General features: G+C 36.9%; 1 long non-coding RNA gene across 3 annotated transcripts in view; it reads left to right on the top strand.

Annotated features, from left to right (window-relative positions):
- The first annotated feature begins 827 nt into the window (after positions 1 to 827).
- LOC111192533 (uncharacterized) overlaps positions 828 to 27,082 on the top strand; it is a 167,269-nt gene continuing 141,014 nt past the window's right edge. For 2 of the 3 annotated variants that reach the window (XR_007424728.1, XR_007424726.1), the window contains exons 1-3: positions 828 to 913; positions 10,615 to 10,728; positions 12,470 to 12,678. This is a non-coding gene — a long non-coding RNA (uncharacterized LOC111192533). The remainder of the gene's footprint in view (positions 914 to 10,614; positions 10,729 to 12,469; positions 12,679 to 27,082) is intronic. The other variant, XR_007424727.1, reaches the window with a different exon arrangement.

The following is a 27,082-nucleotide window of genomic DNA, read 5'->3' as shown; positions in this document are numbered from 1 at the left end:
CACTCTCCCTCTCTCTCTCACTCTCCTCCCCTTTCTCTCTGTCTCGCCTTCCCGTATCTATTTTCTATCAGACTGTCGTCGATCTATCCCTTTTCTCTCCACTGCTCTTGATCACATTTCACTCTGTGTTTGTCTATGTATCTATGTCTGTTGTTGAATCTTAAAAGTTGCCATCATTTGTTTCTGAAATAAAAGGGTGTCCTTTCGACTCACCCTGTATTTATCGATATATTTGTTATTTATAGTTAGATTTTTAGACCAATTACAGGAAGTCGAGGCAGGCTATTGTCACCCAACAATAGAAGAAGAAAAAGAATCGATGGATGGATGGATGGATGGATGGATAGATAGGAATTTTCCAAATTTTTCCTAAATTTCCTTTGGGATAAAATCTACCTATCTATCTCAATTTTTCCCAAATCTACTAAACTAACATTTCTCCCAAATATTGTCATTTACAGCATTTATTTGCAGAAAATGAGAAGTGGATGAAATAACAAAAACAATGCAGAGCTTTCAGGCCTCAAAAAAATGCAAAGAAAACAAGTTAATTTACGATAATTAGTGGTCTTCACAGTAATATCTGTTTGAAATTCATGTTGTAATCGTATGCAGAGATTACAACCATCTAACCAAGGTAAACTGCTTGAATTTCTGCACCAGGAGTGGCATAAAGTTATCCAAAAGCAGTGTGTTTTTCCAGAGCTGTATATATTTATATGAGTTCAGTAAATCTGCTGCTGAAGCTCTGTCGTAAATTCTGCTGTAGCGCTTCAGGACCTGAAGGGGGCGGTATGAGGAAGCGCAGCTACTCTTTACAGCGTCCTCTAGAACATCCTCTCAGAACTGCAGAGGACTGAGTGATTTCACAGCTGCTGCTGTCTTGTGTTTTCATTTCTCTACGGTTTTACAGGTTGGTGGAAGTTAAAACACATTTAAAACACTGTGAAAGTACAGCAGAACAGCGGCAGAGCTGACTTGGTTCAGTTATTTACACTGAAAATGTTGTTTATAGAGAGTCCGGGGAATGTTTTGTTTGAGTGATTGAGCTAAGTAAATAAAATGTAGCCAAATATAAACAAAATACTTTCATTCAAAGTCAAACGAGCCCTAGATATTATTCTACACACATTTCTCTTCTGAAAACGGTTTATTTGGGTGAGTAAAGCGCTTCTGTTTATTTATAGTGAGCTTAGGTTTGCAATGTTTTGATGTTTGGGGTTAATAGGAGCCACCACATTAGCTAATGGTAGCTGGGCCTGTGTGCCGTGGGTGAGCTAGGTTAGCTAAGCTGGCTAATAACAGTTAACTAACTACATGACATGATTATTTTGAGTTTTGAGTTGAAACGAACATGTTTGTTGAAGGTTTCAGTCATTGTTAAAATGTTTGGAGCATTATTTAACTGTTATATACAGCTCTGGAAAGTTTCAGAATCAGTTTCTCTGATTTTTCTATTTATAGATATTGGTATTTAGAGCATTTATTTGCAGAAAATGAGAAATGGCTGGAAAAAAAAAAAGATGCAGAGCTTTCAGACCTCAAATAATGCAAAGAAAACAAGTTCATATCCATAAAGTTTTAAGAGTTCAGAAATCAATATATTTGGTGAAATAACCCAGTTTTTTAATCACAGTATTCAAGCATCTTGGCATGTTCTCCTCCACCAGTCTTACACACTGCTTTTGGACAACTTTATGCTTTACACACTGGTGCAAAAATTCAAGCAGTTCAGCTTGGTTAATGGCTTGTGATCATCAATCTTCCTCTTTATTATATTCCAGTGCTTTTCAATTTGGTAAAATCAAAGAAACTCATTATTTTTAAGTGGTCCCTTATTTTTTTTTCCCAAAGCTGTATATTGTACACAGCCTGCAGTATAGCTGTTAGTTTCGACTCAGTGTGTTGTTACATGTAACTGTTTATTATTAAGAGCTACATTCTTTGAATGTATTTTCCTCACCGACTAACTAATAGCTAACAAGTACTCTTCATAATGTAAGATATTATTTTAATATACATGTAGGGGATAACAGAGGAAATTCACCCACTAAACTCTGATGAGATATAGACCCTGAACATGTAATATGAATTAGATTTTTGGTCTTACAGCTCTGTGAAAGTGTAAATTACATTTTTTAATATAAAATACATTGTATATGCAATGTCTAAAAGAAAGATACACAGATATTTGGTGCATGAAGATAATTGTTTACTAAAGCAGAACAGCAGTGAAGTCACGTTTAGCTTGGTGGAAGTTAAAAAAAACATTAAACATTCAATGAAAGTAAACCATAGCAATGATAGAGCAGACTTGGTTAAGTCATTTACATTAAAAGGTAAATTTGTGCAGAATTCAGGGCTTGTTTTGTGTGAGTGTGTGGGCTTTTTCTTTGCCAGCTGATAATTCCTGCAGGTCTTGCTGCTGGGGATTGCCTGAGTAAACAAAAATGTTAAAAGAAATATTAAATATATATTTTCTGTCAAATGAGTCCATAATATTAATCTACACTCATTTCTCTCCTCAGTACTGTTTATTAGAATGGATAAAGCGCTTCTGTTAATTTACAGTAAGCTTAGATTTTCAATGTTTTGATGTTATAATAGGGGCCACCACGTTAGCTAATGGTAGCTATGTCTGTGTGCAGTGGGCAGGGTTCGTAAGGGTAAACATACAGTGAAGAACATTGGTATTTAAATTGTGTGGAACTGACAACAATAAATCCATCATTTCTGCTATTAACTTAGAAAGATTTTTTTTCTCAGTAGCATAGTCGCTGTGAAGTGTTGATAACAATTTTGCTAAATTGTGCTTTGAGATATCACCGTTATCATTAATTTACCACAGCTAAAAGGTGCTGGAAAAACTTGAAAATGGGTCTTGAAAGTGCTTGGAAAGTGCTTGAACCACTTTGAAAGTGGTGAACTAACTAGCCTCTCCTAATCCATTCTATCCAATTCAATTCACCCCGTTATTTAGGATTTTTGTGTTAAAACTAACGTGTTTGTTGAAAACTGAAAGTCATTGTAAAAAGGTTTGGAGCTTTATACAACTGTTATATGTTATACTGCAGTATAGCTGTTAGTTTCGCTTGAGTGTGTTGTTACATGTAAAGGTTTTATATTAAGAGCTACATTCTCTTAATGTATTTTCTTCACCTTCTAACTAATAGTTAACAAGTACTATTTATAATGTAAGATATTCTTTTGATACAAATGTAGGAAATAATATAATAAATTAGACCACTAAATTCAAATGAGATATAGACCCTAAACATGTAATGTGAATTTTGATTTATAGTGTTTCACCTCTTTGAAAGTGTAAATATTTTTTTCCTGTAACAGTTGTTTGTTATCGGCTTATCGTGCGATAAATTTACATGGCATCGACGATTTTTGACGACATTGATTTTGTTGTGTTTATCTGCGTGTGTTTAAGTGGAGTCTTTTACCAGGTGTGGTTCAGTTTTTCTGTCTGCTCTGAGGCGAGTAATTCATATAATGAATTTTTATGTGGACACAGAGAAGCTACAAGCTTGAGTCAAACATGATCGCTAACAGAAAGTTTGGTGACCTTGGTCTTGGCAAGTAAAAAGACATTTGAGCACCACTGATGTATGGTGTATATATGTAAATCCCTTCATCAATCCATCCATCTATCCGTCCTTTTACCTCAATATTTTTCTTCCATCTCTCCCTTGCACTCTTTCTGTTAATCATTTTATTCTTTTTATTCTCCTGACTATTTCACCCCTTTTTTCCTCTCTCACCCTAATCCATTTTTTACTTTCTCATTTTTGTTTCCCTGTCTCCCTCCTACCTCTTCTTTTTCTGTATTTTTCTTTCTCTTAACATTTGTTTGTCTCTTTCCTCTGCCCTTGTTTCCTCCATCCAAATCTTTCTATCCGTTTTTACTTTCTCAGTTTCTCCCTCTTCTGCTCTCTCTGCCCCTCTCCTCTCTCCCACTGCCACTTTCTCGATGTTGAAAAATCACTGCACTTCACAATCATTATCTGAGCTGTGTGTGTGTGTGTGTGTGTGTGTGTGTGTGTGTGTGTGTTGTGGGCAGCCATGTAAGACATCTATTGATAATGTCGTAAAAAAGGTCATGAGGCAGCGACGTTGCTAAGAGATGAACGTACGGACAAGTGTGTCAATATGTGCTAATGAAGCTGAATGGCGCTATCAGAGTGCGGCGGCAGGATTGGAAAAGGCCACTCCAGCCTTGATTATTACTGCAATCTTTTAACCTCACTCAGACCCCGGAGCGCTTTCCCAAATGATTAACGACTCGGCGACATTTGATAATATGTATTAGTTCAACATACGGACCATATACTTATATATATATTTATTTAATTTTCCCTTTTTTCCATGATGCATGCATTTTTTCATATTTAAACAGATTATGAGGCTCGGAGTGGCTCAGCAGAAGTTTGAATTCTGGGTCATGCTGCCTTGACATCAGCAGCCAGAGCCCCATATAGCACAGTTAGTCTTGGTTTTGGACAGTTGGAAAATTGGTTGTAATTGGTTTGGTGTCACTGTTCTGTTGGTATATCAAATAGATGTACCATCACATCCGGCTCTGGATAGCAGTGTTCTTGAATATCCACCAGGGTGTTAGCCAAGTTTTCAGATTCCCTCAGACATCTTCACTTGGCCTAAAGGATATTGTGTATTGTGATTACTGCTTAATGCAGTAGTTTAATACTTAAACTCACGTTCTACTTTAAAATTCTCATCGACACAAGCTGCTGACAGTCCTCCCTGATCTAATCCAATCTAATCGATGAATCAATACTGAATAAATTAATGTTCTTGCGTTTAGTGTTTCTATTCACTATATTAATTTAAATTTCATTTTAAACTGGACTTGGGTGAACACTGGGCTGAACAGTGGGCCACTCTGATTATTAGTATTATTAATATAAAGGGTTATTAAAAGCTCTTTAATAAAATTTTATAAAGGGGTCTTTTATAAAGTGGTACCTATTACCTTTTATTTCCCTTAGTCAAATATTGGCATAAATGACAATATGCACAACTCTTATATGTGAAGCTCAACAAACTGGCCATCCAAAGTCAGACTGAACCAAATAGAAAGCATTGATTGTTGGGCTGTGTCGTCTATGCGAATACCAGCTTGTCATTAACGTTAAGACCTCTGTGATCGCTCTGTCATTGACAAAAATGAACTGAAGTGGTTTTTCGGATCATTGAATGTCAATGAGCAGTCACTCTCTCCAGCAGCACACTCAGAGGATTTTATGTTTTCCAAGGCTTCAACAGAGTTTGCTTTCATGGCAATCAATTCCTGGAATAAATGCGTGAGAAAATGCACAAAAAGAAGGAGGCTCGAGGGCCCACGCTTGCTGGAAAGAGATAAAATACTTTTGCCAGACTGAAACACTGAGTCAAGGAGACACAGGAACAAATCAAACACAAAGACGAACACTTCTGTTCCTCGCAGCGCCTTTCGCTCCGCTCACTAGAATCCCTTCCTCACCCGCCTCACCCCCACATAATTGGAGAGAAGTGCTAACATAAGTAAATACTTACACACCCCACTACTCTTCATGCAACACTTCAGGCCATAAACACTTTTAATAATCATGCATAGTTTCTCATTACTCACTCACTCAGTTCAAATCATTGCTATCAATATAAATAGTTTCTACAGGAGGCTAGATTTCCTCTGAAGAGTCACTTTCATATTCAGGTAACTACTACCTGGACAGGCAGACAGAAGAGTTACAAGAAGTAGATAAATCTGTACTAGTGAAATTTATAACACCTTTTCTAAAAAAAAAGTTGAGACGCTGTGAAAATGTAGATATTTGCAAGTAAAAACAGAATTTGATGTTTAGTCAAATTTTGTAGATCCATATTTTATAATACATAATAAAACTCATATCAGATGCTGAAAGTGGGGCATTTTTCCATTTCATGAAACTAATCTACATAAATGGGTATAAATTGGAGAATTTTAGAGGGATGGAATCTCTCAGAAGCAAAGATGCGTACAAATTTATCAATCTGCCACAATTTGACTTTTGGAAAAGATTTTGAATACCCCGTGCTCTACAATAGATAATATTATCAAAATATTATCATCTGGATATCCCTGAGTACAAAGTACAAGACTGGCAAAAGCCTGGCAAAGTAAAGATTCAGGATCATTTTGACATATGGCTTCTTCTTTGCATGATACAGCTTTAACTAGCATTTGTGGATTATACAGCAAACTTTGTGTGTGATTTCTTGAAGTGTTCCTGAGTCTATGCATTGATTTTCAATTTGCTGAGTGCCAGAAGATTAAGATATAGGGGAAAAGAAATTTTGGCATTTCCCATACCCAGCAGTACGGAAGTAATTTAATCTTGGTTTAAAAGTGTTTTTTTTATTATTTTTTTTATTATGTATTATTATTTAAAACGCTTTGCTCTTCAGATAGTTAGTGAGAATAGTTCACAGTAGTGGTGAACGTAAACAGAAGTCAGATTTATTTCCTTCTATTAGTTGCATCACATAACGTGGTTATGAATACATTGCATGATACCTGAGATACAATTTTGTCACAGTCTTATGCAGGCTTTTGCATTAAACAAAATTTTAAAATCCAGCAGTTTACCCGTTCAACCCATTTTCATGTGAATTACACAGTGTGTTCCAGCATAGACTGCTTGTTGAATGAGATGCAATACAAGGCAGCCAATCAGAAAAGAGATCAATTACATACAGCAGTCTTAAAGGTCATGTAAAAATGAAATATGATTGTTTTTGGTACAAATCCCGCAGAAGCATTGTAAGTGTACCTCAGGGAAAATACCAAAACACAAGAAAAATGCAGAGTACAGGGCTTTTGATATTATACTGTATATTTTATAATGTAAATGTGAGTCTTCATTAGTATCACTCACACATAAAGTGTTTGGAAAGTTTTCTAACTTCACTTATACAGCACACATTTGGTTCTCCAGCTGGTGCGCTGCTGTTTCAGCTATTCGGGATTTTAATGAACAGCAAACTGATTAAGATAGAAGAGATTGGATAAGGCAATGCAGCTACATTCACTCACTATTTCCCTGTCAGCTCAGGACTGGAAATGAAAGCAGTCTTCAACCAGGCCGTCTGTTAGCCTGACACAGCGTGCAGAGCAGCTACAGAAAGAGGAGCACAATATGGCCTAAGCTGTAGAATATTACACATCAGAGGTGATACAGCTGGATGTTCTGGGACAGAAATAGTATCGTGTCCCATTACTTTTGTCATGTCCCAGATATGCATGTGGGGCCTCCTGCATTGTATGTGGATGTGATTCCTGCCAGAGTTGCTTGTTTTCTTTTGACATGGACAATCCCATGCATCTGGCACCCACTATCAGGCCTGGCTGCAATTTTAACAAATGATTTTTCTGACCTTGCTTTGAACAAGCTGGCCAGTAGGGGTGGGCAATATGGCTTTAAAATAATATCCCGATATTTCATGGTATTTTCACGATAACGATACTTTTGGCGATATGACAATTATTATTTAATTTATTTAGAATTTTATTATTGCATGCTATAGATTGCAGGCTTACAGATATAAAAAAAAAGGATTTTATCAGATTTGTAACAAGTAAATGATCCAGAATGTCATAATACTAGTAATGCACTTCAAATATCTACAAATATCCAGGATTAAAGTAAAATAAATGATACTGGACAGATATAATCTGTCTCTAGTGGATATATAATGGGTAATTAAAACGGTGTGAATTTTCCTTTTGCTAAATTAGGTAATTAGGGGTAGGTAATATGGCACGATATTTAAGGGTATAATATCGTTTACGATATTCCAATTTTTGGCGATATTATCAAGTACGATACGATATGGCACACCCCTACTGGCCAGTATGGGTGAGAATGTCTAGGCACCTTACGATTTGATTCCATTATGATTTAGGGGTCTGTGATGCGATTATAAAACCATTATCGATGCATCCTGATGCATCTTTTTCTTCTATGTAGAATACATTTTTTTTCATAACTACTTTGTGCTTTCAAAGTAAAGTATCTGTAATGATTTATAAGAAATTGTGCTATTTAATAGTCAGTTTGACAAAAAAAAAAGAGTTATTTCAATAGGGCTGGACCCGAATATTCGGGTATTCGGATATTCGTTCGTTGAGTAGGTATTCGGTTTTTAATTTTGGTATTCGGATATTCGTTTTTTTTCTCCTTTCCAGAGTTCCACCTCACTCTAACCACTTCTGTTCTCGCGGGTCCCGTCAGAATATCTTGCGCGCGGGACAGAACTGAACTGTTATTGGCTGGAGCGGGAGTTTAATCCAGACGATGCGGGAGCAAATTAATAAATAGTTAAGAAAACTGTAATAATTGTAAAAAAAAAAAAACCTAAAGAAAACTCTCAACGCGCAGGATGGACCGACACACACACGCACACACCGATGGTGTTTGGACTGGGGTAAGGAACGGGACCACACTATTCAGCGCTGCTGTTTTAATAAATATATAAGTAAATTTGAAGCATTAAATGTAGTTTATTTAATTTATATTAGGAACGTGGGGCGGGAGCGGCAGAAATGTGTATGTGGCGGGCGGGCGCGGGATTAAAAGAAGCAATTTTTTTGCGGCGCGGTAACGAGACAGAAACGCGGGAGCGTGGAAGAGTGGGTTTAAAAATCAGTCTCGCGCAGACATGATAAAAAAAATGCAGGCTCTTCGAAACTGATTTATATAATAAAACGTAAGGGGTAATGTGGCAACAGTAGGGGCTAAATCGGTTACAAAAGCCTGGCCTACAAAAATGATGTCTGAACGAATTTCCTCTTATCTAATATAATTTAAAATGGTTTAAAAATACAAAATAATTTCTAAGCAAACGAAATATTTAATATTGAGCTTATAGCCCAAGTGCAAAAATACAAAATCAGTAATACGGCTATGCCCTGCACAATGCTTAAACCGAAATAGACCAAGTACAATAACGTCATTAACAATGACTTTCCTCTACTCTAATATAATTTAACATGGTTTAAAAATATAAAATAATTTCTAAACAAACGAAATATTTAATATTGAGCTTATAGCCCAAGTGCAAAAATACAAAATCAGTAATATGCCCTGCACGATCCTTTAACCGAAATAGACCAAGTACAGTTTACAATGACTGTCCTCTAATATAATCAACAATGTTTAAGAATATAAAATACTTCCTGAACAAACGTTTTTTTTTGTTTGTTTTTTTTAAGCAAATAACCTAAGTGTGAAAACACAAACAGCAATTTACTGGGCTGGCTTGCGCAGCGGATAAGCCGCGGTGTAGGGCAGCAGAAATTCCGGGATGAAAACACAAAGAAATCTGGGCTAAAAACACAGAAAAAATATGAGGTGAAAACACAAAAATCCGGGATAAAAACACCAAAAATCCGGGGTGAATATGTCTCGTCGGTCAGAGCAAATTGAACATTTTTCAGTGGATTAAAGGGGCCGTGATTTGCTTTTTTTTTTTTTTTTTTTTACCTCTTTTTTAAAAAAACGAATATTCGAATATTCGCTTCGAATCAGTGCCGAATATCCGGAGCTCAAAAAACGCTATTCGGGCCAGCCCTATATTTCAATTAATCAAATGATTAATACAAAAATCTAGGTTTAATGGTAACGAACAGCTACAAGGAAAGCAGAAACAAGAAGGTGATTATATTGTTATGGCTGATCAGTTTAATGTATATATCGAACTTTGATCTGTATATAATTGAAATATTATACAAAGTATATAATGGAGCATGTTCTACTCTATTATATTTAATAGTATTTAAATGAGAATAGTGTAATATGCTGAGTTACTGAGTTTAACTGGGAGAATGGCGGAAAATATGCTAAATAAAGTGTAGCTGTGTCTTTAACACTGCTATGTTGTTTGGACAGTTTGGAGGAAAATGAAGCGGATTTCGATTTTCGAATTTCTTTTTTTTTTTTACAGCAGAGAGGCCTATGCCAGTTTTAGATTAGTCAGTCATTGGTTTGATTCATCAAATTTACAATATCTTATTTCAAAAGGTGAATACAAGTGTTCTGTAATACACCACATTAGGCACTAATGGTCAAATTTAAATCATTTAATTAAGATATATATGTAATGCCATCTAGTGGCTTTTTTGGTAGCAGCAGTGTGCACTATTAATACAGCAACAATAACAAAATAAATAATAAAAAAATACAGGAACAGTCATGTACAAAATAATAGAACAATTAGAGCCTTAACAAACTGAACTCTATCCAACTATAACAGTTAAACATGAAAAATAAGACTGAAAATGACAAGTTTTTTCTTTAACAAAGATATATTATTAACTTTATCTGAGAGAAAGATGCTCCTTAAGGTAGCCAAGACAACACCTCAACTCATACAGATGTGAGAGTTCCCAAGTCGCCCCCTGTGGAACCACTCAATAATTGTGACTTGCAGCATCTGGTTAAATTTTCTGTGTAAACAGACAAGCACTCTCTGAGACATTATTCACATTCAGTGTATTCACACAATGTATATACCTTTTTCAATGACATTTCTATTGAAAGCATTTTCATTCATGTTTTTGTGTGACAGGGACACTGTTCTAGTACCTATATAAGAAAATGGACACGCACACGCTTGCATCCACACACGTACCTGCTTCTCATCATGAAGGGCAAAGCAAAGCTGCGGATAAATGTGCCGCAGGTGGGTGGAATAAACTGCAGTCTAAATGAAGATGCTGAAGGAGAGGACAGAGCGGCGTCTTATTTTAATAGATTACCACGTTAACCTTCCATTCTTATCTATTAATATCATGAAGCGCTGCTTTGTGGTCAGCAGGTTACATTAGGCGTGATGGGTTAATTGACTGTGAGCAGATGTTAATGAGGTTTGCCGGCCCCTGTTAGAACGGAGGAGCCTTGAGGTGTGACACGAGGGAGAGGGAAAGAGAGAGAGAGAGACAGAGAAGAATGCTTGAACAGCTCATTCAGGAGCTATATTTAACCCATTACTGCTCATATTTAAATGTTCGTTTGGTGCCCATGTTCTGTACAGAAATATACCAATTAGCATTTTATTTGGATAATATTAGTCTCAGCCTTTTGGTCACATATCCCCTGAAAGTCCCGCTAATTATCAATGGAAAAGAATAAATAATTTTTTTAACTGTTCTATTTGGAATGCATTAATTAATGTTTTTTTGTTGTTTATTGTTATTTGTCATCATTTACATTTCTACCAAACGTAACCACAGTAACTTGTCTAAATGTTAAAGAAAATAATGTTTGCCACAAATTGCCATGTCATGAAAGTATTTGGGGGCTTTTATTGTTTTGTGCAGGAGTATAAAGGTCGAACTACATCTTGGCTTCTAAAAAATACTTTTAAGGCTTATTTTCATAGATAAGGAAAAAAATTTTGCGATGATAACTCTACTATAGTAAGTCTACTTAGCACAAGGATAGACCAATCTCAAAATGACTTCTTTGAGAATTCTTATCTAAGGATTGTGACTTGATTTTGACAAAAGCTTAAAAACATGTGCCTTGATTTAGGCTTTAATCTGAAGGCTCATGACTTGACTTGGAATCTAGCCTAAGGACTTTTGGCTTTACTTAAGGTCTAGCCTAAATATTTCTGACTTGAGATAAACTATAACCTAAAGGCTTGTGGGCTCTAGGCTAAAGGCTTGTTACTTGACTTGGATTATAACTTAAAAGCCTGTGACTTGACTTGAACTCAGGCCTAATGGCTCATGACTTGACTTTGACTCTAACCTAAAGGTTTTCAACGTGACTTGTGCTCTAGCCTAAAGGCTCATAAGTTGACTTGAACTCTAACCTAAAGGCTTATAAGTTGACTTGAACTCTAGCCTAAAGGTTTTGGGTTTGATTTGGACTCTAGTCAAAAGACTAGTGACTTAATTTGGGCTCTAGCCTAAATGACCTGACTTGAGTCTAGCCTAAGGATTTGCGCCTTGACTTGACCTCTAGCTTAAAGGCTCATGACTTCACTGTGCTCTAGACTACCTGTGACTTGACTTGGACTATAACCTAAAGACTTGTTCCTTGACTTGGGCTGTAGGCTAATGGCTCATGAGTTGACTTAGACTTGTGACTTGACTTGGATTATAACTTAAAAGCTTGTGAAAGCTTGTGATGTGACTGATGGCTTGTGACTTGACTTGGACTCTAATCTAAGAAATGTATAACCTTACCTGGACTATGACCAAAATAAATATAAAATGGCATAATATATGTTTCATCAGATTCTTCTGTAGTTTTATAATATCTGAATGAAAATATAACCCATAACACTTGATTGGATAGGCTAATTAGCCTTTTCTGCCCCTGTGTCTACCCTGTGAAAAGGTTTATTTGTGTGTACAGTACTGCTATCTCATTTCCTTTGTGAATAACACAAACTGCTCTGTGTGTGTGCACAGGTGAGATGGGAATGCTGGAGGGAGAGATGTTTTCAATTGTCCTCTCCTGACACGGCTTGAAGATCTAATCTCAGGAATGACACAGGAATCTGAGAGTCTGCTACAATGGCAGCGGCGGTGTGTGCTTCGCAGGAGGGATTACAAGCCATGCTCCACTCGTCCATCTTTGGTGATCAGATCATCGGTGGCGTTGTCGGCTGGATACCCAGGTAAACTTCATATACTGACTTGTAATGGTGAATTTAACGCTATACCTATAGTGTAGATTTACTTAGAAGCTATTGTGTATTGTGTTTCAACTCACCTCACTTAAACGATATAGGAAACATTAGGTAGGTTGATTTTTCATGTGTTTTTTGGCACATTTCTGCAAAATACAAATTGCGATTAAAAATTTGGAGTAAGTACACTGATAAAGACATGCACTTGAAGGCAGCACTAAGTTCAAACCAGTCAGTCTTTAGCTGGAATTACATGATGGTATGATTTAGGGGATAGACTTACAGCTCTGGTAAAAAATAAAAGACACCACTTCAGTTTCTGAATCAGTTTTTCTGATTTTGCTTTTTTTTTTGCAGAAAATGAGCAATGTCTAAATAACAGAAATAGCAAAAAAGACACCTCAAATAATGCAAAGAAAACAGTTCATATTTATAAAGTTTTCAGAGTTCAGAAATCAATATTTTGTGGAATAACGCTGGTTTTTAATAACAGTTTTCATGCATCTTGGCATGTGTCTTCCACCAGTCTTACACACTGATTTTGGATAACATTATGCCACTCCTGGTGCAATAATTCAAGCAGTTTAGCTTGGTTTGATGGTTGTTATCATCCATCTTCCTTGGTATTGGTATCAATTTGGTAAAATCATAGAAACTCATCATTTTTAAGTTGTCTCTTATTTTTTTCAGAGCTGTATATTATGTTTTGTACACTATACAATATTATGTTTTGTTATTTTGTATGAGTAGTCAAAAACACAGGATCATCTTTTTTGTATTAAGAGATAGTGAAGTAAAACTACTTTAGTATTTCCTTAATACTGTATCTCAGTCTTTTGGAGTATTATTTTGTTTACCTACTTCTACTTTTACTTCACTACATATTTTCATGAGTTTAACACTTTTATTCTGATACTTTTTTATGTGTTGCATCGTCAATCATAAAAATCTTACAAATCATTCCAAACCCACATTATCATTAAAGCCAGAGCGGTGGATGCTCTGCACTGTCACGGGGTTTGATGAAGCTCCTCATCATGGAGCGAATCAAGTGATCAAACTAATCTTATTAGAAGACCTCGCTGCTCCCGTTCTGCCTTTCACTTTGCACTACTTTCTGTTTTAACTACATAACACAGTACCGTACTTTTACTTTTAGTACTTTAGTCAATCTTAGCATAAACTACTTGCAGTCCCTAAGTGCAAACAACATTGAATACTTTAGTACTTTCACTTAAGTGTTGTGCTTCAACACTTAACTTCTACTCAGGTCACTTTTTTGATAAAGCACTTGTACTTTTACTCAGGTCTGGTTCTCTAGTACTTTTTACATGTCTGTTCATAACTCTGAGTCAGAAAAACCTACTGACATTATACACATCATATAGAAACAGCAAGACTTACTCAGTCTAACCTACCAAGCTAACTTGTCTCCACAAATGCTTAAAGATTACAGATTATACATCTTATTACTAAATGTCAGCAGAGATAAATTTCTCGTTTTGCTGTTTTTGTCATTTTGGAGCAATAGAAACCTGATCAGCTGATTCTGACCTGGAGCTCTGACAATGAGTGAGAGACAATAGGGGAGGGACTTCTCTGCTCTTTTTGACAGTTTAAATTTTACAACAAAAGTTTTGAGCCCAGATAATAGTAATAAATACATACATACATACATACATACATACATACAAAAACAAACAATGAAGGAAATTATTTTATTATTATTTTATTTTAACTGCTGTAAAGCTAAGCAATACCCTATTAGAATTACTCAATTTCTGATCATAACACACTACCATATTAATTTTCTACAAATGTCTGAGATGTGAACTGCTTTTTTCATATTTAGTCTATATATTTTTATATATTTAGTTTTTACTTATATTTTTAACATTATGTAATATCTTTACATGTGAATATGCAAAGAGTATGTGAGTTTTCTGAATGGGTTCAGCATTTTAATTAAAGCTTAAATTTGAAGTCTGCCACTGATGTTAAGGTTTTTTTAAAGGGTGCATTTAAGCTACCTAAATTCCAGACTTTAAAAAAAATAAGATTTTTATTTTTCTTAACAAGGAGGCCTTTAATACATTGCATTCACCCCAAATTACTCACTAGTTCCAGCAGTTCACTCACAGAAGGCCAGTAGTGTCTTATATTGTTAATCTAATTACAACTAATATATTTAGAAATGAACAGAAGAAATCAGGGAGCGAAGAAAAAAAAGGATTATTTTCCACTTTTCCACTGTCTTTATCAGGGGACTATCACTGTGGCCCCTAATGTTAGTACAAGAAATGAGCTGTGTTTGACTCATTGTGAAATGTAAGGGTTAACTCTGGCTTTTGCTAGAGCCCACAGCATTTCTACCTGATAGATTAGCTCATGCAGCCTCATTACACAGTTCCTCTGTTGAGTGGGATGGCACAGACACTCACTCCTTCAGCAAAATGTGAAGCAGAGACAGTGTTACAACACTGGCAGAGATGAGGACTTCCAATTAGAGCAGTAAAACTGAAGTGGGAGAATCTGGGAAAAGATCATTAGGTGACAAGTAGAAGGTCTCTCACTTTGGGTTAAATGATGAGTTACTCACATTTATACTGAGAGAGAGAGAGAGAGAGAGAACACTGTTGAGTGGGACAGATATTAGAATGAAGTTAAATGCAGGTTTAAACCTTAAACGTCTTTAGTATAGGTGTGTCTCCATCTATTTTAATATGTAATATTTAGGGGTGTCACGATTCTCTAAATCCTCGATTCGATTTCATTTTCGATTTGAGGGTCACGATTCGATTCGATTCTCGATTTTCTTGTTTTTTTTTCTTGTTATTATTTTATGCCTCATAAAATTTAAATAATATATTTATTATTATTATTATTATTATAAATATTATAAATATTATTATTATTATTTATTAAGATATATATGGTAATGCCATCTAGTGACTTTTTTTGGTAGCAACAGTGTGCACTATTAAAACAAGCAGTTTATCAGAGCTGTGTGTGGATGGCTGGTGAAACTGCTCATTACATGAAGCTGCAGTTCTTCATCCAACCACTAGTCGGAGCTGCAGCACCCCGCTCTCTTCACTCAGTCACTACTTCAGTACAGCCCAGCCACGGGCTACAGAGCTCAGCCAGTCCGTTTTTACTGTTTCTGTAAACAAATAAAGGTTTTAACCCCACTAACCGGATAATACAGCTCACTACAGTTCATCTTTCAGCCCAAGCAGCTAACAGCAGCAGGTTAGAACAGCCGACACGGAGGCACTGCTCGGATTACATTATAAACAGGTCAGTTAGCGCGCTGCTAACCTCAGGATGTTTATAACTACGGAGTTTAGTGGACACACCACGGCCGCCAGGTAAGTCTTTTAAAGGCTACTGAAGACTATTAAAGGCTATTAGAGTGTAACCCCTGGCTCCCAGGGGTTACAAGAGGTTATTGAAAGCATTATTGGGGGGCAGAAATCAGTACAGGCTGGTTAGATAAGTGATGTGGGTATTGTCTTATAAATATTTACACATAACTTATATCTCTCCTGAAAAGCTTTTATTTTAGTCAGAAACACGCTTGTGTTTACTTTATCTGAGAGAAAGATGTTTTTTTAATTCAATGGAAAGCAACAGGTGTAGTCAATTATAAGTTTAAGATTTTTAATCCACCTCACTGTGATCTATAGTCAGTGTTCTCAAGTCACACTGACACACGCATTTCAGCGAGTTCACACGCTCTCACCTGCGCGCACCCACCCCTCCGTTAGATACAGATACAAAACCTGCGCGCCCAACCCCCGCCCCCCCTCCCCCGTTGGACAGATAAAAACAGTGATCACACTCCCGCCGACTGCGCTCATGCAGCGGCTCTCTCTATTTAAATGAATAGGATGCGCTGTGTTGGTGCCGCGCCATTTGCGTAGCGCGCTGCGCTATTTGCGTAGCGCGCGCGGGAGGGATCGTCGATCCTCTTTTTGACTTCGATACTCGAGATCGTGACCTCATTTCGATTCGATTTCGATAAAATATCGAGATCGTGACACCCCTAGTAATATTATGTTACTCTGCTAACAGCCCAGCATTCGTATATTACACAAATGAAACTATGGATTTCTATGATGGTGTAAATCTGTTCAAACATTTTATTAACATTAAAAAACAGTCTTACTTTGTTTTATATACTCTGCTTTTTGGGCTTTCACTGAACTTCAGCTGAACTCTCAGCTGAATGTAAATGATTCATTCATTCATGATTAAATCAACCCTAAAACCTAATCTCATATTAACCTTATATCTCAAATTAACCTTATACCTTATATTAGGGTTAGATATTAATCTTATATCTTATAGCTGAACTCTTTAAAGTTTAGGTTAGAATATAGTATTTGTAATGTAATACTAATGTACTGTAAATAATGTGTTACATTATTGTATAGTGAATTGTATTACCACCATGTAACAGAAAACCATATTTTGTTGTTAAATATCCTTTTAAAATTTCAGATATAATTCCTAACTCCACAGTCTATATATTGGATCTTTTTGGTATGTGATTTACAGTCTATATTCATCTGTTGAGGTAGTTTAGTAAGATTACACTGGCAAATTTATTATAATAGGTCCAAAAGCATAAACAGCAGCAGCACCCAGGACTTATGCATCAGTCTAAAGGCACTGTAACCAAAATGCTACAGTATGTTTAATTCTCAGGCATAAAGAGAGGTTGAGGAGAGGTCACGTAAAATGAATTATGTGGGTTTATTTTGGCACATAAACCAACATAAGCATCACAAGTGGACCCTCAGGCAAGAAATATAAAATACAATGAAGTATAGGATATGGATGGTTTGAGGTTAAGGTTAGGATAAAGGCATATTTATAAGCCTAACATGGTGGAACGTGGGATTTTCTGCTCAGCATGTCACTCCATAAATCAGAGAGCTTTATGTGAGCACAATGCATGAGTCTGTGATTTATGCATTATGCTATCATGCTCACATGAACCTCTCTGAGCTGCAGTAACCTTGTATGGCGACCCCACACTGATGACCCTTAATCTGATATGATGACACTACATGGGGCATTAAGAGTTTGCTGGAATCAAGGACTCTACTTTATCCAATTCGTTCTAATAGGTCTGTCCTTGTGACCTAGTCATTGAACAGCGCCTCCTTGTCTGCCCGCTTTTATTGCAGGGAGGGCAGATGAAGTTAAGCAATGTCAAATGGCAAAGACCGGTACGCTCCCTCCATGGGTTTCCATTTGGACAATCTGATCATCCACAAGTAGCGGGACTATTTAAATTCCCTGGCCTCAGGTTTATAAAAACCTGACCCTGTTTAAAGCAATGTATTTAAAGTCAAGTGTGAGGTATTCATCATTATCTGCTCTGCATTAATGCTTGTGGAAGCATTACAGTAGAGTTCGACCCACATTATAGGCTATTGAGATTACATTCATATTACAAGCTGTGTTACTTAGATTTGACCTTTTAGAAACTGTATACTTTAGACTAATATATAGACCATATCCAAATGCTGACATCTCTTCTCTCGTGCATCTTCCATGATTCTCACACATTGAGTAGGGCTGCGCGATATATCGTTTAAGCATGGTCATTGCGATGTGTCATTGCATGCGCAATAGTCACATCGCAGCACATGTGCAATGTCACTTAAGATAATTAAATCAAACACATCATGTTGCAGTGTTTTTTGATTCTCGTCACAAGAAGTAGATACACAGCGATGTCTCTGTGTCTGTGTAAGTGACAGGCTGCTGCTGCCTGAGAAGCGCAGGGGGGGAGGGGGAGCACAAGGGTAGGGGTAGCAGGAGTAAACACGAGGTAACCGCATGGCCTCCATTCACATGGCTGAGCATTTGCTTGTAAACGCATGTGTCAAAAGCTGTGCACCTCAGTCCAGCACAGTTTAGCACAGATATTTCCAGTTACAGCTGAATTCACGTTTTCAATCCCAGAAAAATGCTTGTATTTACCTTTTAAAAAGCCATTTAAATGCCTGATTAAAGGGCCGATTACTGCTGTTTTGCTGTTTTCTTCGGGTTTTGAGGACTTAGTGCTGACTCAGCTCTTGATCGGTCCGGACACCGGACATCATGGGCTCTACATTGTTTAATATCGCAATATATATATATATATATAGTCGAAAAAAGAACATTTGCAATGTAAATTTATTCCAATATCGTGCAGCCCTAATATTGAGCATGGTGTATGTTCTATATAATCAATTACTGTTATTAGGAAGAAAAAAAAAACATGTATGTTTGATAGTGGTTGCATTAAAACAAGTACAGTAATCAAAATAACACCAATTGATGCTTGATGTTAGAAGATCATTTATTGCCACAGGAGATGTCATCACTTTAAACCAACATTTTTGTGTTTACCCTGCTCCCAAACACTGAACGTAGTCGTTAGACATGATTGAGTTCACAAGATGTTTGTTTCTTGTGATATACAGAATGTCTCCCATATGTCTCTACAATAAAAATACTAGAATTATAAATGCACAGCATTTTAATCTATGCATAAGATCTGGACCAATCCTTGAAAGTAATTTACATGCACATGTGCTTCTTCCATCAGCTGACTGTGTGACTTAAGTGATTATGTTAAGTGAGTGTGTGGGAATGAGCAATATGTAAAAGCCTTCATTCAATTTAATTCAATTCAAATGCATTTATATATCGTGGTTTAAAACAGCCAACGCCACAAACTAGCAGATGGCCAGGGCCGAGATTCCTACAGCAGACAGGAAAAACAAACCTAAGTGCATGAGAAAGAACCACTGAGAACTATTATGTAAAACTTTATCTAAAACAATAAGGAGTACTAACAACATTAAATCCATCATTGGATTCAGGTTGGTTCACTAAATTGGCTATGACATCCAGCCAAGGCTTTCTAAAGCTTTCCGGACTGAGGGAATCAACTCGCATCAGGAGGGTGATTGGTGCACCATGTGGGCCTTTTTGGTTCAATAGAAGGGTAAGTGGAACATTCAGCTGGCACAGTGGTAGTTGAGCTGGTCCAGAGAGCAGGTGACCAATAACAATGGACAGCATTTAGCCAAACCGCTGACTTAAACATTCTTCAGTGTACTTTTCAGAATGTTCAGAGTATAGAAAAGAGAAGGAGATGCTGTTTATGAATTATGTTGCCTGTGATTGGGTATTTCTCGCATAATGTCCTTTGTAGCTTTTTGTCTTGTACTGTCCAAGCGGGTTAATGATCACACGGTTGTGGATTCAGTAGACAAAGTAAAAAATAAACTTTGTCTTTTGTCATGGAGAAAATGCCTTTTTATTAAGACATGCGGCTAATAGATTAGAAAAATACTGGAGAAACTGGAAATCTTACTTGGCTCTGAGCTGATTTACTTCATTGATTCATAAATTGCATTTTAGACATCCATGTGTTTTGTGTCTTCACATGATTTGTCTTTCTTTCTTTGTGCTTAATATAAACCTATGTATAGCATTTAAATGTCCCTTTAAAGCTCACCTTCCGCGAAAATCCGATTTTTCTTGTTTTTTGTGGAATACAGTAGGTCTCTCCGAGTTGAATGCACATTAAACTGTTTTGCAGCCCCCATTGTCTGCAGGAGCTAAGCAAAGAAATCCCCTCTCCCCCCCCCCCCCCCCCCCGAAAAACGGGTGAATTTTGAATTATCTTTCTGCCTACGTAGGCAGAAACTCACAGACCAGCCCACCTTGGCTCGAGAAACTCCCAGAGGCGGAGCTGAAGCGACGCAACATCACCGCTCATCAGTTAGGAGGTGGGAGGCAGTGAGCGGCAGAGCGGCGGAGGGGCGTCGCAGTGCTCCTAGCCAATCAGAGGAGAGATATTTGCATGCGGTTTGCATGTATGAATATTCATGAGCAAAGCTGGAATCCGGTCATTTTGGACACACCCCTAAAACAGTCCATTAAAAAAGAGCTATACAGAGACACCTGAGCACTTTTTTTTTTTACAAAAACGGCTCACATGTCATTCATTCATACTAGAGACCACAACTAGACATTTTAAAATGAAAGAAAAAACGACGGAAGGTGACCTTTAAAGACCCCTGTCAAATGCCTGATCTGCCATTTCTGTTGTTCTGTCTTTGTTTTTTCTTGTTTTTTGTATATTAAAACTAAAAGAAATATGTATGTTAAAAAAAAAACATTGAAAAGGACCAGAAGCACCCAATTTAGCTTTTAACAATAATAAAATAAACTAGTTTAAAAAATAAATAAAATTGGATGAGATTAGCTGGCCATGTTTCTGTTTCTGTGTCTGGACTGGCTGTAGAAACTTTTGACTGGGATTCTCCCCATTTTGTTTTCAATCAATTGAGTGAAATGTTGTGACCGCTAGATGGTACAGGAAGTGTCTCTATAAAAGGCTAAAAGGTCATTATTAAAAAAAAAAGTATCATGCTGCAGATAGGCAGAAATGTAATGTCCCCATATGAGGACACAGGGTCTTAAAAGGGTTAAATCTCAGGTTTTGCTCTTTCTGATATTGTGAAGTAATAGACTGAGCTGATTAGCACGAATGAACTGGAACTTGTGATTTAACAGTGATTAAGAGCCAATAGGGTATGAGCTGATGCTGCTCTCTTATCTTTGTGAGGTCAAATTTCAGAATAAAAGTCCTTAGCCCAGATAATGCAAATACGTGTACAGTGCAAATAGAACAAAAAATAATAAAGTGCAATGAGTTTTTATTTTGTTTTATTTAGATTAATGACCAGTATTATGATGAAAGTGGTCCGAATACTCCATCAAACTATTGCATTTTCAGCCCAGAAATGATGCCCTTGATTTTCAATTATTAACAATATCAGAATTTATCACAATATTTTGAATTGTAACCCTTGTAGTATGATACTGTATGATATGTATTGTGTCAACAGATAACAGTACGTGTGTGTTTTTAGGAGGTTAATTGTATTCATTTTATTCGGTTTTGAATCTAAATCATACCAGCACAGTGAGAAATAATAATAGGCTTATGTGTGTTTTACTCCTAGAAAAAAAAGCTGCCCAAAAAAAAACCCTAGTAGTCCAAAAAGTGTCAGGTTTCCCTTTTCTGTTTCAGGATTACTCCAGTGTAGCCCCATTCAGCCCCAACAGCTTCTAAAGCTGTTGTTTGAACTTGTCAGCTAATTAGCAAGTCCTTCGCAAGTCTGAGGCAGGTGTCTGAAAAGTGAGAAAAAGACTCGGAACTGTACTGTAATATTTTAGGTACATCCATGGCTGCAGGCTTTCCATTAAAAGTTTGTTACATAATCAGACTGTATTCTTTTGTGCAGAAACTTTCAGTCACCTTGTATTTTTAGAATAGGGTCTCCTGTATAAATGCGTGCATTTTGACTCTGAAATTCTTCAGAAATGAATTCATCGAGACTGACGAGGACCTGCATGTGTAAAGGCGGCCACTGACATCTGTTCTATTCTAAGATCTGCTCAGTACTCTGACCTCCCCTTTCACATTCTTCAAAAGAACCTGCTAATCCCCTTCGATAATATCAAGTTGGCCTTCATCACAACATAATAGGCTAATTTAGAGAGAGCCAGATATGATGAGAATTAATGTTAGCGAACAAGTACGGCTTTAAACGGGTTAAAGCAATATTAAAACACCTACTAGCATCAATAAAAGACTGTGCATAGCAAGGCCACTGTGATGCAGGGCTGTATTTAGCTTTGAACCTGGGGCTGCAAGAACAAGTGTAGAAAACAAAGATAAATTCAAACAACGTCATATTATTATAACAAGATGCAAAAATAAATGAATGCAAAACATCATGCAAAGAATGCAAAGATCACCACTTGGCCTGTTGAGTTGTTATGCTTCAGTATATTTCAGTATAGGCAAAAATACACACATGTACTGCCAAAAATGCGAAGAGCAGTTGGGGCCTCGAATATCAGGATATTGTTTTACAATATTGTATTAATTTGCAAAAACACATTTATTTTTAAACACTTTAAACCTGACAGGTTGAGCAACATGGTGGTATTTAGGCCTGGGTATTGTTTGATATTTTCAATACTTTAAATTTGATACCAATAGCTGAAGATACCTTTTTCTAAATTGCAACCAGAAAATACAAAAAACGATAATTATTCTCACATCATATATATTTTTTTAAAGCTTACATGAGTATTCTCATACTGCCACCATGAGAGGTGGCATCTTTTTGGATTTTGTTGGAACAAACAAACAATGAACAAGTTTGTGGCGCTTTATCAAGAAAAAAAACAACAGCATTACTTAAGTACTTAAGTGACAGTCCATATTATTTTGTTTCTAAACTGAAAGCAGAAGCATTTCTGAGCGGAAAAGGGACAAAATATTGTGATTTATGGTATCAGTGTGCTGGAACGACCATCTCTACTAAGCCTAATATATCTTTACGTCTTATATCTTTATATCTTTGTCTTTACGTACTTCACATGTACAGCCTCTAAAACAGAACCCGGCTTAGTTTTCCTGAACACTAGCGGCTGGTGGAGCATTGGGGACTTCAGAAGTGCAAACTCAGAGCTCAGTAGCTAAGAAACAAAGGAGTAAAATTTCTGACTGAGCTCTCTCTCTCGCTCCCTCTCGCTCCCTCTCGCTCTTGCTCTCTCTCTCTCGCTCTCTCTCTATATATATATATCTCTCTCTCTCTCTCTCGCTCTCTCTCTGACTGAACATAACCTGGAACTGGATTCATCCGCTCTGAAAGGAGACCACATCACACCCGCCCAGTTTAAAATGATTCTTCTGCATGCTCAGTGCAATTACCCATTCTCAACAAACAGGGACCTAAATCCCAAAACTTACTGACCTCAGCTTTAAGTTATAAATCTTTTCTCTATGCATGTTGCTGGATGCAGTTCAGTTTCTAAGTTCAGTTCAGAGTTCTTTTTATTAGCATTTAATTGGCAAAATTAAATATTTATAGTACTGGTGTCAATCACTTAAATACTAATTATAATCATGATTCATTTTTTTTAAACACTGGTTGTTCCCTGTATTTTTGAGACAGGGCAGTAATAATAGTGTAGTGTGGTTCACTTCTGGAAGACTAGATCCTTTTTACTGTGTTACAATATTTCAGGGGAGAGAGAGAGAGAAAGAGTGAGCGAGCAAGAGACAGAACGAGCACCTAAGAGATTTCAGCACAGTGGCAGTGTATCAACAATTTGAGCGATCCTCGTTTCTGTATGTTCTCTCAGCTACAGGGAGGCGTCGCAATTTTTTTTTTTTATCTCACTCTGCACGTTTGGCACGTTTATGTGCATTTCACGCAAAATATTGAAAATAGGCACCTTTTGAGACTCTGTAGTACAAAGACATTTTGGTCGGTGCCTTTTTGGTATTGAATTTTGATACCCAGACCTGGTGGGATTCCAGGTTTCATAACTCAGGATCAGAGTAACCTGCAGACATAATACACACATTAACAACCACTTACCTTAGTTAAAGCTGATGTCCGTAAGTTTTGGGATTTAGGGCCCTCTCTAGTGAGAATGGATAACTGCACCGAGCATGTGGAAGAATCATTTTAAACTGAGCGGGTGTGATGCAGTCTCCTTTTAGAAAGGATGAATCCGATTTCAGGTTATGTTCAGTCAGAGAGAGCGAGAGAGAGAGCACTCAGTCAGAACCTTCACTCCTTTGTTTCTTTGGTTTTACTATGAGTGAATAAGCTACTGAGCTCTGAGTTTCCCCTTCTGAAGTCTCTATTGCTCCACCAGCCACTTGCCTCATTTAGAGGCTGGACGTGTGGAGTAAGTGCATAAAGACACGTGATGTGGTCAGAAGAACTCCTGTGAAAAGGGACCCGACAGCCCAGTTTTTAGAATGAATATATTAGGCTTAGCAGGGATGGCTGATGCAGCACACTCGTGCCATTAAACACAATATTTGTCCCTTCTCCACTTAGAAATGCTTCTTCTTTCAATTTAAAGACAAAATAATATGGCCTGCCACTTCAATTGTTGTTTCTGCCATGTTGGAGCAATATAGAAAACCAATCAGCATAACAAAAACTTTGTCAGCACCAGGATGCAATATAAGCCTCAATAAAGCCAGTATTTAAATTGAAGAAATTGTAAGATTTCTGATGCATTGTATATACTGGATATAACCTTGCTCATTATTGTTATATTTATTTTTTTCTCGAAATTAAAAGTGTAGATAAAAATGTTTATCCAGTGAGGGCTCTTCTTCTCTTAGTATTTGAAGCATTGCTGTAAGAGGATTTAATTGCATAGTGTTTATTAACAAGGGCATTACTAATGCCAAGACGTTGCATGGTGACTACCTCACCTCATTCTCAACTCCACAGCTCAGTACTGATGGGCTTTATTGTATATCCTCGCAGCCTAGAATTGCCTAGAATTAGGTTTATGTTTGGTTCATGTTTATCTGCTGCATTGAGTCCTATTGTATTGGCAAATCTTAAGCTAAATATGTGTGCATTTGCACATCTGTACCTGCAATTGGATGCAACTCAAAGGAGCTGAATCCATTCATTAGAGGGGGTGTCCACAAATGTTGTAGGTATATACAGCCTACACCAGTTCTGTAGTCAAACACTGAACACCAGTAAAGGGCCAGGGGACAATCAACTCAAACTGTGCACCAGTGAGTTCATGCCCCTCATCTCAAACATAGTTTTGTGTAGTCTGAATGTCTCTATTTGCAAAAGCCTTAAAAAAACAGCTCCGATTCCTTATTGGGTTTCCAACGTTATTCTGAACCATGGCTGTACTGCTATGTTATTGATCCTTCAGCTGGGTCAACTAGTGGTGGGCCAGAATCAATAGCAATGTACACAAAAAGCAATCTACACCGAGCCCACATCTGAATTAAGCATTCTATACAGGCACTGGAATAAAGACCCATGTGGCATAGTGATTTCCTCTAATTGTCAATGTATGGTAGCGTGCAGTAAATATACACTAATGAGGGTAATAAGACTAACGGAAAAAGCCACACATTTGGGGTTTCCTGGAAAATCAACCTTTTTATTACTTCATGAGCTTTTCTCACTCTCCTGAATACTAAACTTCCAACTACAGTAGAACTTAAACTTTTGAGCCTATGGCATTTCTACATTTATTTAAATGCAAAATGTTGTAATTGGATTAGGCAAAATATGTGGCATACTGGTCATGAGTCATGAACTTAAAGAAACATTGAGGGCCTTTTGCCTTAGTTTCATGACATAAAATTGGATGAAATTTGCTTGAATGAATAAATTAAAAAATGCAGTGTTTAATACATTTTCTTTGACTTTTGATTTATCTGATCAACTAATTATCAATTTAATTTATTGATATACATCCTTTTTTGCACCTCAGGCCTGCAACATATTCCAAAAAAGTTACGTACAGGAGAGTTAAGAGGCATAAATGAGATAAAGAAAACTAATTTTGATGATTTCAAACAGGTAATTATAAAATTGATTTGGTGCTGCTGCTTTATTAAAGCTTCTAAAAATAGATTAATGTACAGAAACCACTACAGTTTTGTTTAGGGTACATTTAGTTTGGTTGATTTAAGGTCACAGTTAGGTTAACTTTAGGTTACTGTTAAGCTTATGGTTAGGTTTAGGCTATAGTTTAGGTTAGATTATGGTTTTGGTTATGTTTAGGTCATGTTTGATTAACATGCTAAGTTTCTCTGGCTGTTGACGAGAGCAATTCTGATTAAGCCACTGACCAGTATATACTACATTCAGAGTCGGGGCAAAAATTTTAAATATGTCTGATATAATCCAACTATTCTACAATAAACAAAAGCTGTGCCTCTCTCTCACACACACCCCTCAATTTTCTCTCCAACTGACAAAAATCTGCTGACTAGAGCAAACACCACAGCTTCAGTCAGACTGAAAAACGGGGATAGATTGGAGGTAAAAATGTCTACTGTAACCCCAGCTAAGGAATCGCTGTTTAGAATCCTTTTTGGCAGCTTAATTTTTAAACATGCATATGCTCACAGATGCAGTTGCATCCATTCCATCCGTCTGAGTGTCCAGTTAATAAAAGTTTCATTTAAAAGTACTTTAGGTTCTGTATATTTAATTTAATTTCAATCTTTTCTCCTCATCTCCCACCCAAATATAATTCTGGGCCATTCTTTCTGGACAGCTGGCGAGAAATTACATGGCAGTACATGTGTATTAAATGCATTTTGAGGAGATGCCTCCTCAGTCGAGCTCAATCACACTCCTGCTTTGCAAACAATGTGGTCGTGTCTGAATAATTCATGGATACATCACTGTAATGGGTTCACTGTTGGAGCAAAGGCTTGAGTTAGATTACTTCTCAGCTCAGGCTCCAAGAAATAAAACTATTACAGTACCTTCACAAGCTG

The sequence above is a fragment of the Astyanax mexicanus genome, chromosome 16 (genome assembly GCF_023375975.1).
Source record: "Astyanax mexicanus isolate ESR-SI-001 chromosome 16, AstMex3_surface, whole genome shotgun sequence".
Taxonomy (NCBI): Eukaryota; Metazoa; Chordata; class Actinopteri; order Characiformes; family Acestrorhamphidae; genus Astyanax; species Astyanax mexicanus.
Note: the sequence above shows the minus strand (reverse complement) of the source record. Positions and strands in the feature narration are given on the sequence as shown.